This window comes from Balaenoptera borealis (genome assembly GCF_965194805.1).
Source record: "Balaenoptera borealis genome assembly, chromosome: 5".
In the NCBI taxonomy this organism is placed as follows: Eukaryota; Metazoa; Chordata; class Mammalia; order Artiodactyla; family Balaenopteridae; genus Balaenoptera; species Balaenoptera borealis.
Genome location: NC_138862.1, coordinates 37,010,299 through 37,030,386, shown reverse-complemented (window position 1 = coordinate 37,030,386; position 20,088 = coordinate 37,010,299).

Here is a 20,088-nt window from a genome sequence, read left to right as displayed (position 1 = left end):
GTTCACACAAGTACAACTTTCTTATGATTAGTATTTACATGTTATTACTTTTTACATCCTTTTGTTTATATGTCATATGCTTGGGTTTTCCTTATTTATTCAGTATTACTGTCTCTCCCTTTTATTATTATTATTATTATTATTATTTATTTATTTATTTATTTTTGGCTGCATTGGGTCTTCGCTGCTGTGCACAAGCTTTCTCTAGTTGCAGTGAGCAGGGGCTACTCTTCATCGCGGTGCGTGGACTTCTCATTGTGGAGCATGGACTGTAGGCGCATGGGCTTCAGTAGTTGTGATGCACGGGCTTCACTAGTTGTGGTGCATAGGCCTAGTTGCTCCACGGCATGTGGCATCTTCCCAGACCAGGGCTCGAACCTGTGTCCCCTGCACTTGCAGGTGGATTCTTAACCACTGCACCAACAGGGAAGCCCTGTCTCTCCCTTTTAATTGAAGTATATAGTATGTAATTATTGATGGTTGGATTTAATATACAATTGCTCTCTTCTGTCTTTTGTTGCTTTTTTTGTGCTTTCTCTCCTTCTTTTGGCTAATAGAATATTTTTAAAGTATCCAATATATATTCGTAGGTTGTTAAAATTCTGACAGGCATTTTCTGGATACTTAGAAAGGGAAATATAGTCAAAATATGGTCTCTACAAATGAAAACTTTTCAGACTATATCAGCAGTGTAATTCATAGAGTGGTATGCCACTATAGGAAGGAGGCATGTTTGCATGGAAAGAGTGAAAGGTAAGAAAAACAAAAACAAAACAAACAGAAAAATGTTGCAGAGTGATGTCTGACGGGAATCTTGAAGTTGAATGCAAATAGTTAGACAAAGATCCTTAAAAGTATAACAACCCACATGAGTAAGCATTGCTTATTTTTTGTCCTTCTTTATGCTTTCACAGGATTTTTTTTTTTTTCCTGAATGAGTTTCCATGGTTTTAATATTGAATATTTTCTGATCTCAGGCACATAAACCATGCATGTTGTAATTTATCATTTGATCAATCTCTTATACTTTCTAATTATTAAGGTAAAATCCATCATTCTTTTTCTTCTTGTTGGAATTCTGTGCCTATTTAGACTTATTTTTTAGAGAAGTTTTAGATTCACAGCAAAACTGAGCAGAAGATACAGGGATTTTCCATATGCCCTCTGCCTCCACATATGTATAACTTTCTATATGATCAACATCCTCCACCAGAATGGTACATTTGTTACAATTCATGAACCTGTATCAGCATATCATTATCACCCAAAATCCATAGTTTACATTAGTATTCACTCTCTGTGTTGTACATTCTATAAGTTTGGACAGATTTATAATATGTATCCACCATTATAGAAAAATATAGAGTAGTTTCCTTGCTCCCACTTAATCTTTATTTGCCAATTACTTTGTTCTCAGTTTATACCCTTTGTACTTGCCATTCCTTCTCCCTAAAATATCCTTTTACTAGATCTGGACAGTCAGGTCTCAGCTTAAATGTGAATATAAACTGTGAATTTAAATACTGTTTAATCCAGCCATTCTTTTTTCAAATTACCTTCAATGCATATGTTATTATTCAATATCCTTGTCTTTGGTTTGCTTCTTTACTATCTCTGCACACACACACACACTCACACACACACACACACACACAAGAGGTCCATAACAGCAGGTACATTGCACGAATTGTTCATCACATCTACTCAAACCTTAGATCCCTGACGCCCCCCAGGATCTGAAAGAATGCTCTATTCAATTATATATATTGAGTCCAAAGACTTGGCTTAAATTTTCTGAACTTTATCCATTGGAAATAAATCTAAAAATTATTCTATAATTTGGCTTGCATTTGCTTAGCTCCAAACAAAATTTTCAATAATTTCATATGTAAATATAATTATTGTGTTAATATTTTCTGAGAGCTTATGCTATACATGACACTATACCCCAGTTCTAGCAAGCATATATAGTACATACTACTCTTAGCTCTTACATAACTTCTTTTGAAAAGATTTGCATTATAATGGCATTTAAAGAAACAAAACAGAATTATTTGAATATGTATGTACATAAGAAAATAATTCTCAGGAACTGTACAACATACTACTTCATAGTTCCACACAAAATGTTTCCGGTCATTATAATATATTATATTTATACAATTTCAACTTCATAAAGATTACAATGAAGCAGAGACTCATCACCACAGAACATATTGGAGGTATGTACTCTCCTCATCACTGGGAAGATACTACATATGTTAAAACACAGGGAACCAATGTGCTTCTTCCCAGACTGTTTTAAAACCTATTTTTATAAAGTTAAGAAAGATTAGAGAAAAATTTAATTAAGTTATGTAGGTTTGTGAATTGCCATTTTAAAAACAGTTTTTCTCATTGGGCTGGTGTTTTCTATTTCTGATAACTTTAATTACAAGAAGACTTCTTGTTTTTCTTTAATTTTATATAATTTATAATTTTATACAGCAGGTTCTTATTAGTTATCCATTTTATACACATTAGTATATATATGTCAATCCCAATCTCCCAGTTCATCACACCACCCATCCCCCCCACCACTTTCCCTCCTTGGTGTCCATATGTTTGTTCTCTACATCTGTGTCTCTAATTCTGCCCTGCAAACTGGTTCATCTGTACCATTTTTCTAGGTTCCACATATATGCATTAATATACGATATTTATTTTTCTCTTTCTGACATACTTCACTCTATATGACAGTCTCTAGACCCATCCACGTCTCTACAAATAACCCAATTTCATCCCTCTTTACGGCTGAGTAATATTCCATTGTATGTATGTACCACAACTTCTTTATCCATTCGTCTGTCGATGGGCATTTAGGTTGTTTCCATGACCTCGCTATTGTAAATAGTGTTGCAATGAACATTGGGTGCATATGTCTTTTTGAATTATGGTTTTCTCTGGGTATATGCCCAGTAGTGGGATTGCTGGGTCATATGGTAATTCTATTTTTAGTTTTTTAAGGAACCTCCATATTGTTCTCCATAGTGGCTGTATCAATTTACATTCCCACCAACAGTGCAAGAGGGTTCCCTTTTCTCCACACCCTCTCCAGCATTTGTTGTTTGTAGATTTTTTGATGACGTCTATTCTAACTGGTGTGAGGTGATACCTCATTGTAGTTTTGATTTGCATTTCTCTAATAATTAGTGATGTTGAGCAGCTTTTCATGTGCTTCTTGGCCATCTGTATGTCTTCTTTGGAGAAATGTCTATTTAGGTCTTCTGCCCATTTTTTGATTGGGTTGTTTGTTTTTTTAATATTGAGCTGCATGAGCTGTTTATATATTTTGGCGATTAATCCTTTGTCCATTGATTCGTTTGCAAATATTTTCTCCCATTCTGAGGGTTGTCTTTTCATCTCGTTTATGGTTTCCTTTGCTGTGCAAAAGCTTTTAAGTTTCATTAGGTCCCATTTGTTTATTTTTGTTTTTATTTCCATTACTCTAGGAGGTGGATCAAAAAAGATCTTGCTGTGATTTATGTCAGAGTGTTCTTCCTAGGTTTTCCACTAAGAGATTTTTAGTGTCTGGTCTTACATTTAGGTCTTTAATCCATTTTGTGTTTATTTTTTGTGTATGGTGTTAGGGAGTGTTCTAATTTCATTCTTTTACATGTATCTGTCCAGTTTTCCCAGCACCACTTATTGAAGAGACTGTCTTTTCTCCATTGTATATCCTTGCCTCCTTTGTCATAGATTAGTTGACCATGGTGCATGGGTTTATCTCTGGACTTCCTATCCTGTTCCACTGATCTATATTTCTGTTTTTGTGCCAATACCATATTGTCTTCATTACTGCAACTTTGTAGTGTAGTCTGAAGTCAGGGAGTCTGATTCCTCTATCTCCGTTTTTTTCCCTCAAGACTGCTTTGGCTCTTCAGAGTCTTTTGTGTCTCCATACAAATTTTAAGATTTTTTGTTCTAGTTCTGTAAAATATGTCATTGGTAATTTGATAGGGATTGCATTGAATCTGTAGATTGCTTTGGGTAGTATAGTCATTCTCACAATACTGATTCTTCTAATCCAAGAACATTGTATATCTCTCCATCTGTTTGTATCATCTTTAATTTCTTTCATTAGTGTCTTATAGTTTTCTGCATACAGGTCTTTTGTCTCTCTAGGTAGGTTTATTCCTAGGTATTTTATTCTTTTTGTTGCAATGGTAAATGGGAGTGTTTCCTTAATTTCTCTTTCAGATTTTTCATCATTAGTGTGTAGGAATGCAAGAGATTTCTGTGCATTAATTTTGTATCCTGCTACTTTACCAAATTCATTGATTAGCTCTAGTAGTTTTCTTGTGGCATCTTTAGGATTCTCTATGTATAGTATCATGTCATCTTCAAAGTGATGATACTTTTGATGATAAAAGTGACAGTTTTACTTCTTCTATTCCAATTTGAATTCTTTTTATTTCTTTTTCTTTTCTGATTGCTGTGACTAGGACTTCCAAAACTATGTTGAATAATAGTGGTGAGAGTGGACATCCTTGTCTTATTCCTGATCTTAGAGGAAGTGCTTTCAATTTTTCACCGTTGAGAATGATGTTTGCTGTGGGTTTGTCGTATATGACCTTTATTATGTTCAGATAAGTTCCCTCTATGCCCACTTTCTGGAGGGTTTTTATCATAAATCGGTGTTGAATTTTGTCAAAAGCTTTTTCTGCATCTATTGGGATGATCATATGGTTTTTATTCTTCGATTTGTTAATGTGGTGTATCACATTGATTGCTTTGCATATATTGAAGAATCCTTGCATCCCTGGGATAAATCTCACTTTATCATGGTGTATGATCCTTTTAATGTGTTGTTGGATTCTGATTGCTAGTATTTTGTTGAGGATTTTTGCATCTATATTCATCAGTGATATTGGTCTGTAATTTTCTTTTTTTTGTAGTATCTTTGTCTGGTTTTGGTATCAAGGTGATGGTGGCCTCATAGAATGAGTTTGGGAGTGTTCCTTCCTCTGCAATTTTTTGGAAGAGTTTGAGAAAGATGGCTGTTGGCTCTTCTCTAAATGTGTGATAGAATTCGCCTGTGAAGCCATCTGGTCCTGGACTTCTGTTTGTTGGAAGATTATTAATCACAGTTTCAATTTCATTACTTGCAATTTGTCTGTTCATATTTTCTATTTCTTCCTGGTTCAGTCTTGGAAGGTTATACCTTTCTAAGAATTTGTCCATTTCTTCCAAGTTGTCCATTTTATTGGCCTAGAGTTGCTTGTGGCAGTCTCTTAGGATGCTTTGTATTTCTGAGGTGTCCGTTGTAACTTCTCCTTTTTCTTTAATAATTTTTTGATTTGTGTCCTCTCCCTCTTTTTCTTGATGAGTCTGGCTAAAGGTTTATCTCTTTTGTTTATCTTCTCAAAGAACCAGCTTTTAGATTTATTGATATTTGCTATTGTTTTCTTTGTTTCTGTTTCATTTATTTCTGCTCTTATCTTTATGATTTCTTTCCTCCTACTAACTTTGGGTTTTGTTTGTTCTTCTTTCTCTAGTTCCTTTAGGTTTCAGGTTAGATTGTTTATTTGAAATTTTTCTTTTTTCTTGAGGTAGGCTTGTATTGCTATAAACCTCCCTCTTAGAACTGCTTTTGCTGCATCCCATAGGTTTTAGATCATCATGTTTTCATTGTCATTTGTCTCTAGGTATTTTTTGATTTCTTCAGTGATCTCTTGGTTATTTAGTAACGTATTGTTTAGCCTCCATGTGTTTGTATTTTTTACATTATTTTTCCGGAAATTGATTTCAAATCTCATAGCGTTGTTGTCAGAAAAGATGCTTGATATGATTTCAATTTTCTTAAATTTACTGAGGCTTGATTTGTGACCCAAGATGTGATCTATCCTGGAGAATGGTCCATGTGCACTTGAGAAGAAAGTGTAATCTGCTGTTTTCAGATGGAATGCCCTATAAATATCAATTAAATCTCTCTGGTCTATTGTGTCATTTCAAGCTTGTGTTTCCTTATTAATGTTCTTTCTGGATGATCTGTCCATTGGTGTACGTGAGGTGTTAAAATCCCCCATTATTATTGTCTAACTGTCAATTTCCTATTTTATAGCTGCTGGTATTTGTTTTATGTAGTGTCATGCTCCTATGTTCAGTGCATATATATTTATAATTGTTACATCTTCTTCTTGGATTGATCCCTTGATCATTATGTAGTGTCCTTCCTTGTCTCTTGTAACATCCTTTATTTTAAAGTCTATTTTATCTGATATGAGTATTGCTACTCCAGCTTTCTCTTGTTTTCCATTTGCATGGAAAATCTTTCTCCATCCTCTCACTTTCAGTCTGTATGTGTCCCTAGGTCTGCAGTGGGTCTCTTGTAGACAGCATATATATGGGTCTTGTTTTTGTATCCATTCAGCAAGCCTGTGTCTTTTGATTGGAGCAAATGGTTTAATCCATACACGTTTAAGGTAATTATCGATATGTATGTTCCTATGACCATTTTCTTAATTGTTTTGGGTTTGTTTTTGTAGGTCCTTCTCTTCTCTTGTGTTTCCCACTTAGAGAAGTTCCTTTAGCTATTTTTGGAGAGCTGGTTTGGTGGTGCTGAATTCTCTTAGCTTTTGCTTGTCTGTAAAGCTTTTGATTTCTCTGTCGAATCTGAATGAGATCCTTGCCAGGTAGAGTAATCTTGGTTGTAGGCTCTTCCCTTTCATTACTTTAAATATATCATGCCACTCTCTTTTGGCTTGTAGAGTTTCTGTTGAGAAATCAGCTGTTAACCTTATGGAGTTTCCTTGTATGGTATTTGTCATTTTTCCCTTGTTGCTTTCAATAATTTTTCTTTGTCTTTAATTTTTGTCAATTTGATTACTATGTGTCTCGGCATGTTTCTTCTTGGGTTTATCCTGCCTGGGACTCTCTGCACTTCCTCGACTTGGGTGGCTATTTCCTTTCCCATGTTAGGGAATTTTTCGACTATGATCTCTTCAAATATTTTCTCAGATCCTTTCTCTCTCTCTTCTCCTTCTAGAACCTCTATAATGCGAATGTTGCTGCCTTTAATGTTGTCCCAGAGGTCTCTTAGGCTGTCTTCATTTCTTTTCATTCTTTTTTCTTTATTCTGTTCCATTGCAGTGAATTCCACCTTTCTGTCTTCCAGGTCACTTATCCGTTTTCCTGCCTCAATTATTCTACTATTGATTCCTCCTAGTGTAGTTTTCATTTCAGTTATTTTACTGTTCATCTCTGTTTGTTTGTTCTTTAATTCTTCTAGGTGTTTGCTCTTTAATTTGTCTAGGTCTTTGTTAAACATTTCTTGCAACTTCTCAGTCTTTGCCTCCATTCTTTTTCCAAGCTCCTGGATCATCTTCACTATCATTATTCTGAATTCTTTTTCTGGAAGGTTACCTATCTCCACTTCATTTAGTTATTTTTCTGGGGTTTTATCTTGTTCCTTCATCTGGTGCATAGCACTCTGCCTTTTCATCTTGTCTGTCTTTCTGTGAATGTGGTTTTTGTTCCACAGGGTGAAGGATTATAGTTTTCCTTGCTTCTGCTGTCTGTCCTCTGGTGGATGAGGCTATCTAAGAGGCTTGTGCATGTTTCCTGATTTGAGGGACTGGTGGAGGGTAGAGCAAGGTGTTGCTCTATTGGGCAGAGCTCAGTAAAAGTTTAATCAACTTGTCTGCTGATGAGTGGGGCTGGGTTCCCTCCCTGTTGGTTGTTTGGCCTGAGGTGACCAACACTGGAGCCTACTCAGCTCTTTGGTGGGACTAATGGTGGACTGTGGGAGGGCTCACACCAGGAGTACTTCCCAGAACTTCTGCTGCCAGCGTCCTTGTCCTCATGGTGAGACACAGCCACCCTCTGCTTCTGCAGGAGACCCTCCAACACTAGCAGGTAGGTCTGGTTCAGTCTCCTATGGGGTCACTGCTCCTTCCCCTGGGTCCTGATGCACACATTACTTTGTGTGTGCCCTCCAAGGGTGGTGTCTCTGTTTCCCCAAGTCCTGTCGAAGTCCTGCAATCAAATCCCGCTAGCCTTCAAAGTCTGAATCTGTAGAAATTCCTCCTCCTATTGCCAGACCCCCAGGTTGGGAAGCCTGACGTGGGGCTCAGAACCTTCACTCCAGTGGGTGGACTTCTGTGGTATAAGTGTTCTCCAGTTTTGTGAGTCATCCACCCAGCAGTTATGGGATTTGATTTTATTGTGATTGCACCCCTCCTACCATCTCATTGTGGCTTCTTCTTTGTCTTTGGATGTGGCGTATCTTTTTTGGTGATTTCCAGTGTCTTCCTGTTGATAACTGTTCAGCAGTTAGGTGTGATTCTGGTGCTCTCGCAAGAGGGAGTCAGGATCACTTCTAAGCACCAAACATTTTCATTGCAATACTCTAAAGAGATGTTTTTAATGGCACATTAATTAGAAAAGTATTCACCTAACTTGCATTTGGAGATGAAATATAATATCTTCAAGGAATACAAATTTTTAAAATATATGGTATTCTCATTTATGACTATGAAACTTTCCAAACACTGAAATCAATATATGCCTGCTTAATGAAATATTTTATGTTTACCAAAATCAATTTGAAGAAAGAGTGAGAAATACAAAAGTATCTCCATATTTCAATCTAAAAATTTGAGTACGCCCTTTAAAAGATTTATCTAAGATATAAATCTTATTCCACAGAGTTCTAACTTACTGCCCAAATATTAAATGCTCGCTTATCTTTGTAATAACCAAAAACTATAAGTAACCAAAATTATGCCACCTATTGAATGGATGAACCAATTTTTTTAAATGTTCATACACTGAAATAGTACTCAGCAAGGAAAAGAAACAGACAACTGATATAGGCAACAATGTAAATGAATATCTGCACCTTTGTACCTCTGAAAGAAACCATAAATAGTAGAATACATACTAGATGACTACATTTAAGTCAATCTCTAGAAAAGAAAAATTTTATCTGTAGTGATACAAAGCAGATCAGACATTGCCTGGCCCTGAGATTTGGGTGTAAGAATTGATTGGAATGCATCATGAGAAAACTTTGCAGATACCCAAAATACACAAAATCTTTCTTGTGAGAGTAATTACATGGATATATGCATTTTTTCAAAACTAATTCAACTAGAAAATTAAAATTGTGCATTTTATTGTATATAAATCAAAAAGTTGATTAAAAAAGCATAATAACATAACATACACACACATCAAAATAGTTAAATAGAATTAAAATACCAAACAAATGAGATTCTTTCAGATTGATGGTGAGAGTATAAGTTAGTACAGCCACCGTAGAACAATTTGGCTATGTCTAAAGCTGAATATGACTTAAAATTTACATTCCTTAATAAATGTCTAATAAGATTGAGTTCATATGTTCACCAAAGGACATGTAAAAGGATGTTTACTGCACCACTAATTTGCCAAAATGTAGATATACAGACCAAATCTACATGAACTTTGAATGAATAAATGCATTGTGATATAGTCAATGGAAATTAATATCATATTACAATTAGAATAAACAAACTGCAATACTACCCAACAGGATATAAGAATATCACAAACATAATGGGGACTGATAAAAGTCAGATACAAAGTGATAAGTAACATATTGAATATATTCAACTTATATAAAGCTCAAAAACTATTTCATAGTCTTTTGAATCATTGTTATGCACAGTACAGAGTAGTGACTAAAGGTGGTCATAGGAGCAGTTGCTGGATGTTGTTCTGAGTATAATTAAGCAATGCACTTATTTTGTGAAGATTCATAGATATGTACATGTATTAACTATACACTTTTATATGTACGTTATGCTTCATACTTCAATAAAAAGTTTACTATACAATGGAATATTACTCAGCCATAAAAAAGAATGAAATTGGGTCATTTGTAGAGATGTGGATGAACCTAGAGACTGTCATACATAGCAAAGTAAGTGAGAAAGAGAAAAACAAATATCATATATCAATGCATATATGTGGAATCTAAAAATATGGTATAGATTATCTTATTTGCAAAGCAGAATAGAGACACAGATGTAAAGAACAAACATATGGACACCAAGGGGGGGAAGGGGGGGTGGGATGAATTGGGAGACTGTGATTGACATATATACACTATTGATACTGTGTATAAAATAGATAACTAATGAGAAAAACATTACTTCAAACAGCAGTGCTTCAAACATTCAAAACAAAGTAAGTCACTTTACTTCACTGTGTTTTAGAAAGATAATCTTAGAATGTGCTAAGTCCACTAGAATGTGCTAAGTCCACATTCTAGTGGACTTTATTTTCCAAAGTATTTGAAGAAAAATTAGTAAATGTCACTCCAGAAAATTATTTCATTGCATATTATTTGGGAACATTCTAAGTTAAACTTACATTTGTTTATTTACTGCAGAATTTTAATGTGCTTAATAGCTAATATCCATTTAGATATTAAGTAGGAAATGCATTTATTCATGAAAAATATTTTCTAAAGAAGCCTTCAATTAGTGTAAATATACACTATAAATTGCTGTTCTAGTCTCTTTCTATATCTGGTCTTAAATGACTTAAATAGATCTAACACTATAAATTTAATTTAGAATTTAGTCTGTCACATAATTCTCCAAATTCAATGATAAATTTTGTTTTATTATTATTATGGTTGGCAATAATGAGAGCTAAATAACCTTTTATACACATTGTTTGCATTAGCTATCAGAAAACTCTATGTTAAAGAAACCACAAATCATTAAAATTAAAAAAAATTAAAAATACATTTTAAAAAAGGGCTTAATCCTTGCATGGACAAGTAAGGGATACAAACATTTTTCTAATTATTTACTGTTGAAAATATATGATATTTTAGATAGAACACTTGTGCCATGAGCAGTCCCTTGGAATTTTATTGCTGTGCTAAATGTTAACTGTATCTGATAAGGTATTTTTGGACTATAGTTGATTTACAACGTTGTGTTAGTTTCAGGTGTACAACAAAGTGAATCAGTTATACATATACATATATCCACTCTTTTTTTAGATTCTGTTCCCATATAGTTCATTACAGAGTATTAAGTAGGGTTCCCTGTGCTATACAGTAGGTTCTTATTCGTTATCTATTTTTTATATAGTAGTGTGTGTATATCAATCCCAATCTCCTAATTTATCCCTCCCCCCCTTTCCCTCTTGGTAACCATAAGTTTGTTTTCTACATCTGTGACTCTATTTCTGTTTTGTAAATAAGTTCATTTGTACCATTTTTTATACATTTTTTAGATTCCACATATAAGCGATATCATATGATATTTGTTTTTCTCTGTCTGACTAACTTCACTCAGTATGAGACAATCTCTAGGTCCATCCATGTCTCTGCAAATGGCATTATTTCGTTCTTTTTTATGGCTAAGTAATAAATGAGTTTCAAATGTAGACTTCCCCAGTAACCTGTTTCTAAGATCACACAGAAAATGATGTTTCTGGCAAAGGAAGGCCAAACATTCCTGTTGGTTATAATACTGAACAGCTCTAACTAAATTTTTTTTCTTGTATGGAATAAGGAATGAAGAAACTGGAATCTTTTATTCAGTTACAATGGAAATTTAATCTGTAAGAATCTAGTAAAATGTTATCCTGGAAACCTTCAGGGCCATTTGGTTTATGCTATTAAATGAGCAACAGTTGTTTCTAACTGAAAAGAATTTGAAAGCTGGAAACAAAATCAATGTGTTAACCATCATTATGCCAGTTTTCGCCACAAACGTGTATACCTCTTCTAAAACTGAAAAAACACATAATTATTGAAACAATTTCTATTAGTAAAAGTACTTTGAATAATAAACCATATCTATTTCAATATATCAGGTAATTTTCATAATTTTCACAAAAAGTATCCTCATAATAGTTTGGAGATAATTGAAATCTGGAGAATTCCAAACAAACTTAATTGTTTCTATTACTTTTTTGCATAGGGTGAGGTGATAAATATTTTATGTTACTCAGTTACTTTCCAGAAAACCTGAATGTATTTTGAAAGTAAATGAGGTTTTAACTGTTTTGTCAGAATTCAGATTTAAATCTGAAAAGACAAATTAAATACAAATCATCAGAATAGACTTTTTACAGGAATAACAAAGATTAGTTATCTTGGCTACCTCATAATTAATGTGGCAGTGTAACATTCAACAGAAATAAAGAGAAGATAACACAATAATCATTAAGAATTTTTTCCTTCCTGAAGTAAATAATCCTGGTAATTTTATTTCAAATATTGTAAAAGACAAACATTAAACAATGACATGAGAATTGAAAATATTTATATAGACAAATAACATTTTTGTTCTTTGAACTGTTTTTCAGAACTCTAAAGATTAACACTAAAATACTCTAATTTATAATGGCATCAAAAATAATTAAATTTGACTTGAATAAATTTAACAAAAGATTTGCAAGGCAAGTATACTGAAAAACACAAAACATTATTGAACAAAATTAAAGATCTAAGTGAGTGGAAAGATATCTTGAATGAAAAACTTAATATTGTTTAAATGGAAATATTCCTCTTCTTACATAAAACACAATTTATATATCATATCTGAAAGTGTGAAAAAATAAGAGTAAGTATGTCTTAGCTTTTCTAATTACAAAACTATCAGAGAAATCTAATTTGTCCAGTGATTATATTAAGTAGGAATAGAACTCCTCAGTTTTCTCTTTATCTGTAAACTCAATTTTAAAGACTTAAATTTTTTTAAAGAAGTGCTGAGATTGCTGTTCTCCTTTTTATTTTGTAACTTAGTAACCCAAACCACAAACTTAACTTAGAGATTCAACTACAACAGAAGATTTTTTGGAAGAGCCAAATCATTTAACACATATTGGGTGTTGCTGCAACCTGGTGGTATTTTTAATTTTTTAATTTAAAATTTATGGAAATGCAACCTCTATGAAAAACAGCATGGAATTTCCTCCAAACATTGAAAATAGAACTACCATACAATCCAGCAATTCCACTTCTGGGTGTTTTTGCAAAGAAAATAAAAACACTAATTGAAAAAGATATGTGCACCCTTATGTTCATTGCAGCATTATTTACAATAGCCAAGATATGGAAGCAGTCTAAGAACCCATCAAGAGATAAACGGATAAAGAAGATATGAGATACATACATCTCACAGCCATAAAAAAGAATGAAATTTTGCCATTTGTAACAACATGGATAGATTAAGTGAAATAAATCAGACAGAGAAAGACAGATACCATATGATTTCACTTATATGTGGAATGTAAAAAACAAAACAAATAAACAAACATAACAAAATGGAAACAGCATCATAGATACAGAACAAACAGGTGGTTGCCAGAGGGGAGGGGGATGGAGAGATGAGCTAAATATGTGAAAGAGATTAAAAGGTATAAACTTTTGGTTACAGAATAAAAGAGTCATGGGGATGAAATGTCCAGAGTAGGAAATATGGTCAATAATCATGTTATATCTTTGTATGGTAACTAGACTTATTTTACTGATCATTTTGTAATGTATGGAAATATCTAATAACTGTTGTGCACCAGGAATTTACATAGTGTTGTAGGTCAGTTATACTTCAAAAAAAAAAAAAAAAAGACAGAGAGAGAGAGAGAGAGAGAGAAGGAAATAAAGGAACAAACTATAGAAAAATAGATTAGATTTGTGATTACTAGAGGCAGTGATAGGGAAGGTGGGGGGTCAAAAGGTACAAACTTCCAGCTATAAGGTAAATATGTACTAGGGATGTAATGTACAACATTATTAATATAATTAACACTGTGTATGTTATATATAAAATTTGTTAAGAGAGTAAATCCTAAGAGCTCTCATCATAAGGAAAATATGTTTTTAAATTTTATTTTGTATCTATATGGGATGAAGGATGTTCACTAAACTTACTGTGGTAAACATTTCATGTTGTATGTAAATCAAATCATTATGTTGCATACCTTAAACCCGTACACTGCTCTATGTCATTATATCTCAATAAAACTAGAAGGAAAAATTCTTTTTAAATAAAATAAAATTTAGGGAAATGCTTGTTAATAGTTACTATATATAAATTAGCACATAATCTGAATATTTTAAGATGTTTTTATAATGTAAAAGATGATTTTATGTTGGGTATAATTATCTTGACTAGATATTGCTATATGGGCACATGATGACATATATATTTCTTATAAGCAATTACTCTCCAAGTTTCCAAAGAGAAAGAGTCACAGAGGAAGCTGGTTATAAACAGATTTGCAAATAGCCAAAGCCCACTGTATAGACCATCCCCAACTTAAGATAAGTTGACTTATAGTTTTTGGACTTCATGACAGTGTGAAAGCAATATGAATTCAGTAGAAACTGTACTTTGAATCTTGAATTTTGATCTTTTCCTGGGCTATGGATTTGCAGTTGAATACTTTTTCTTGATGCTGGACAGCAGCAGCTGAGCTGCATCTCAGGCAATCACAAGGGTAAGCAACCAATTCACTTACAATCATTCTGTAACCATACGACTATTCTGTCACTTTCAGTACAGCATTCAATAAATTATATGAAGTGTTTAACACTTTATTATAAAATAAGCTTTGTGTTAGATGCCTTTGCCCAACTGCAGACTAATATAAGTGTTCTATGCATGCCTGTGGTAGGCTAGGCTAAGTTACGATATTTGATAGGTTAGGTGTATTAAATGCATTTTTGACCTAGGGTATTTTCAACTTTGGATGGGTTTATCAAGAGGTCATCCTATTGTAAATCGAGGAAGATCTGTAAAAGGCTAATTATATTTCCTTTGCAAGAAGGGGAGAAAGCTTAGTTGCAGAAAATGTTGTTACACAAAGTTGAGAGTCACTATAGCCAGTTTCTAGTGGCACTTCACACTAGAAGAGTGTCTTAGGCTCTTGACAATTCCATAAAAGCCAACAAATAACCCTAACTATATTAACCACTGAAATATGGAAACAAAGATTTCCTATGTTAGTCACACTAATGGTCTCTCTTTTAGGCAGTCAGAATAGAATTGTCCACATGGACTCAGGGCAAAGTGGTACATGCTAAGAACAGTATACAGTACTCAGACAACACATGCTACTCTCACAAAACCCATATACCTGCTATATCACTGAGAATAGCAGAATGGTGATATAGATTTAATGGTATTGTCTAAGCCCTATTAAGATTATGACAATCAGGACAAAAAATAGAACAAAAAGATACTTAATAGTATAAAATGAACATAAAGGAAGATAAAAAGTGTTAGTAAAGCAGAGGCTCATCTATTGAGCTCTCTAAAGAGTCAAATCAGAGAAATAATCTCAGAAGTGTCTTCTTAATTCTCAGTGAACAAAATTAGTTCTGCTAAATTTAGTATTTGGAGGTGTAAATATTGATTGGTATTCAAATTATTTGACATGAAGGGACAAAGGGAAGTTGAACCATGAATAAAAAAGGCTTCTAGAATATATACCGTCATGTAGGAAGTCCCAAGGTTCTATTTGGCAAAGATTTCCAAGGTAATATCTACATAGACTCTTCAAACTGTCAATTCATAAGTCGACCCACTCTTAAAAACAAAAACTGGATTGAATTCTTTTTTTTTTTTTTAATAAATTTTATTTATTTATTTATTTTTGGCTGTGTTGGGTCTTCGTTTCTGTGCGAGGGCTTTCTCTAGTTGCGGTGAGCGGGGGCCACTCTTCATTGCGGTGCGTGGGCCCCTCACTGTCGCGGCCTCTCTTGTTGCGGAGCACAGGCTCTAGAGCGCAGGCTTAGTAGTTGTGGCTCACGGGCCCAGTTGTTCTGCGGCATGTGGGATCTTCCCAGACCAGGGCTCGAACCCGTGTCCCCTGCATTGGCAGGCAGATTCTCAACCACTGCGCCACCAGGGAAGCCCTGGATTGAATTCTTGTTTGGACAAGGGAGAGACACAAACAAAAGTGCAGCCTCTACCCAAACAAAGGAAGAAACAAGATTTTGGATTTGGGAAAACGGGGGGTTTAGGTAAAATTGAAATGAAGCAGTGTTTTAATTGGGTCAAAGCAAAGCAGGACTGTGTATAAAGAGGGTAGTCTTCGTCCTGGGCTATGAAGTGTATTGGAATCCTAATTCTTAGAAACCATGGAGTTAAGATAAATGTGGGTCTCATGTTGAGTTTCAAAATTCCTTATCTGAATCTTTTCACCTGCTTGGATTCAAAGTTCCTTCCCTGTAATCAAAGTGATTGATTTTAGATCAGAAGGTTTTTAGGACCAGGTCCATGATGTTAATTAATCAAAGTCATTTTTACTGGTTGACATATGCTTATTCTAAGTTCAATGATTGGAACTAAGTTCATCAAAATCTTTGTATTTTGTTGGCATGTTTTCTTGATGTACTGCTTGATACTGACCTCTTGCTGTGTGTCTGAACATTTTCATAACATCTGCAGAAATTCTGAGGGTACCTGTGCTCAGGGGCGGTCATTTAGACTGCCATTGGATACATAAGGATCTTATCTACCTACGTTCTTTTCTCCGCAAAGGCAGATCTCAAGGAAAATTCAATACAAATAAGATTTTAACATTTTAGGGTTGTTTACACTGCAGCAATGACCACCTTGAGTCTGGACAGTGAAGTATCATCTTCCACAGCAGCTCAGGTTTGTAGGCATAATTTTTTATTTTTTATCTGTTTGATCATCATTTTATTAAAATGTCCTTAGCAGGTAAACAATCCTTTCTCCTCCTCCCTTTTTCTGCCTTCTGTATCACACTTTTTTTTTTTTTTTCTCTTGAAAGGCTCATACTTATTTAGTATTAGCTCATTGTAGGGAGGTCTTTCTCATTAAAATTATTATTTATTTATCACAATGGAAACCTTTTCTTTGATGGGACATGATAACATTTGCTTACAGAATCAATAAGATAGAAATATGTGGATCCAGTTCAGTGAGCATCTGCTCTATCCCTAAGAGCTATTAAAGAAATTATCAATTATAATCCTGTTTAACTCCTGCTGTTTTTTAATCAGTGAAAGAATGTAGAGGTAAGTCAAAAGGGGCCCATAGCAACTTATTAGTGAGAAAAGTTCCATCATTTATTTCTTCAAGTTTTTATTATTTTAGATACTTACTTTCATAAATCATCATCATCATCATTCCACACACTTGTCTTCCTCACTGAGTCCCTTTTCATTCCATTTACTTCCATTTTTCAAGTGTTTTTTTATTCTTTTATTTGTTCGTTTGTGTCTCTTTGTTTACTGTTATATGCTGAGAGTTTCGGACAATTTGAAACACTTGGTAGGTGTTTGTTATTCAAAAGACAGTTATGTATTTTAATAGAACCAATAAGGAATATCTGGTAAATAAAGGAAAGGAAAAAGCACCAGAGATGAAGAGTAGAAAAGGCATGGGTTTTGAAGTTAGATAAATGTAAGATTAAAATATTTTTCAATCCTTCTGTTCCTCATTTTCAAAACAGGGAATGATATATATCATGCATGGAATTTATGAAAATCAAATGAAATTATTTTCAAAAATAGCTGACAAACTGGTATACTGTTCTTAGTAAATCTGGTAATGACCAACACAAGAATTATAATAACAGCAAGATACAATATGATTTACCATAATTCCAGTACTTAGATATGACATTTGAATATTTCCATTTCTATTACTTTTTTCTCTAGCTATATTTTTTGGCTTGGCAAAGAGCATTCCATAAGCAAATATATTCTTCACTCAAAATTTTAAGTACAGACTCAAGATATTTTTTAATACTCAAGATATGTACTATAAAATCTTGTTGAAAATTTTGGAGATTTCTAATTTTTATTATGAAAGAGGAAATACTTTTATGAAATGTTTTATTCTGACAGAAATACACAAGAATGCCTGTTTTGTGCAATATGTACAGTTTTAACTATCAGTTGAAAAAGTTTTCCTAATGACCAAACTTGCATTACTATTTTTTTTAGTATTTTGAATATATTTCAAATATTATTACTCATCTATATTGTTCTTTTAGTTAATAGGCTGTTCATGACTTTTGCCGAAATGCTTTCTCTAATTTATTTGTATGTACCCATTGTATTAAAAATATCAACCTTTTATCTTAATTTGATTAAAATAATTTTTTATTTTATTGGATGTATTTTAATTATATTTTCAATATTTAGAAACAAATTATATGCAGTTTCATCTATTCATAATTGTTATTCTTCTTTGTTATGTATCCCATGGCATTAAACGTCCAAAGCTCATACCAATTCAAAAAAAGTTCAGGTTTACTGATGTGTAACATGAAGAAAAGATCTGATTGGTTTACCTACTTTTTTCTTTAAAAATACTTTCATGTCAATGTTGATGCATCATATGTCAAATGTCATTCCTTTTATTACAGTTTTCTGTAATAGTTTGAAGTTTAATTTTATATTACAATTAAATGTTTAATCATAGGATTTATTTTGATTGTTAGAATAAGGTGAGGACTTATTTTTGTTATCTTTATAATCAGTTTTTCCATGTCACCATGTTATTCATTCTTTTTTTTAAAATCATATGTGGAAAATGATATAGATATTTCATGCATTTTTATATTCACTTTTTAGTTCAGTATTCAGAGATTGTAACTAATAATTAAAATAACTAAGCAGTGTGGGATAATAACAGTTTTGCCTACTTCAACTGGGAAAATGTCTAATTAGACTCCCTAGAAAATATACAGCCATTATCCTAATCAGAAAGGCTCAAAATGTAGGGGACACTTTTGACTCATATTTTTTGCTCAATATCTACATTCACACAGTTTAAAATTTTTTAAGTCCTTCATAAGCAATATTTTTCAAACTGATCAATAAATTCCATCCATTCTCTTTGTCACCTCTGATTTAGATTTCCTTATGTCTTACCAGAATAGGGATAATATAGCCTCTTACTATTTTCCTGATATCTTTTCTCTCCATACTCCCATCTTTTATTCTCAATGCTGCTACCTTTTGCTTTTAACATAGATTTCTGATTATATTCTTTCTTCACTGAAATGTACGTACCAGTGCTGCATTGCTCATTGAATTTATTTGAAGTTTTAAAAGTTGGACCATACACACCTCAATCCCCATTCTAGATGGCTACATAATATTGATCCATTTTTAACTTCCATTGTGCCCTAGGTCAAACTGATTTTTTTCTCTTTTTGTTCTTCATTTTTCTAAAATGTTTATACCTTCCCATTTTCCTCTTCTATGAAATCCCTTTCTAAACTCTCATTATCTGTTTAATCACAGTTTGACATCTCCTATAATTTTTCCTAACTCAGTTATAATAATCTCTCTTAGCTTCCTCCAGAGCACATATTTTTAAAAATTTTATTGTGACACTGTTATTTCAGCTTGTTTTATGGGCACTTGATATTTTCTTTTTGTTTATCTTCAATTGTAAGTAATTTGGGTATAATGCTGAACATTAGCTTTTTATTCTAAAACTTTTTTATAATTTCATTATAATATGTTTAGCAAAAAATAAATATCTAATGTATGCATTCCAAAATCATATTTTTCTTGTTTAAATTTAATTAGAATCTTTATTTTTCCTAAAAATCAAAATTTTGAAAATTCCGTTACACTCCTAGTGTTCTAATTTTAAGAAAAAAAATCAAATAAATGAAATAGTAATGATTACAAAATTTTTAAATTTATACTAATGCAGCAAAACTGTTTATACAAATAAATAAGGAAAAGTAAACAGTAGGTCGAAGTGTTCTAATAAATATTTAATAAAATGTGTAACCTATCTGAGGATTATTTGAACTCATAGTATAAAAGTTGCATGCACATTTTCAGGATAAAGTGCAAAGCATTTGATTGTTTTAGCCCTTATTAGTTGTAGTAGAGCTCATTTAAACAAAGCCATTTCAATAAGGAAAATGAAGACGATAATTAAAGAACAGGGACTTTTAAAGATATGTCAGGGGAGGGGAGAGATAAATCAGCAGAGCATACAGGATTTTTAGGGCAGTGAAAATACTCTTTATGTTATTATAATGATGGATATATGTCATTATAACATTTGTCCAAACCCATAGAATGTA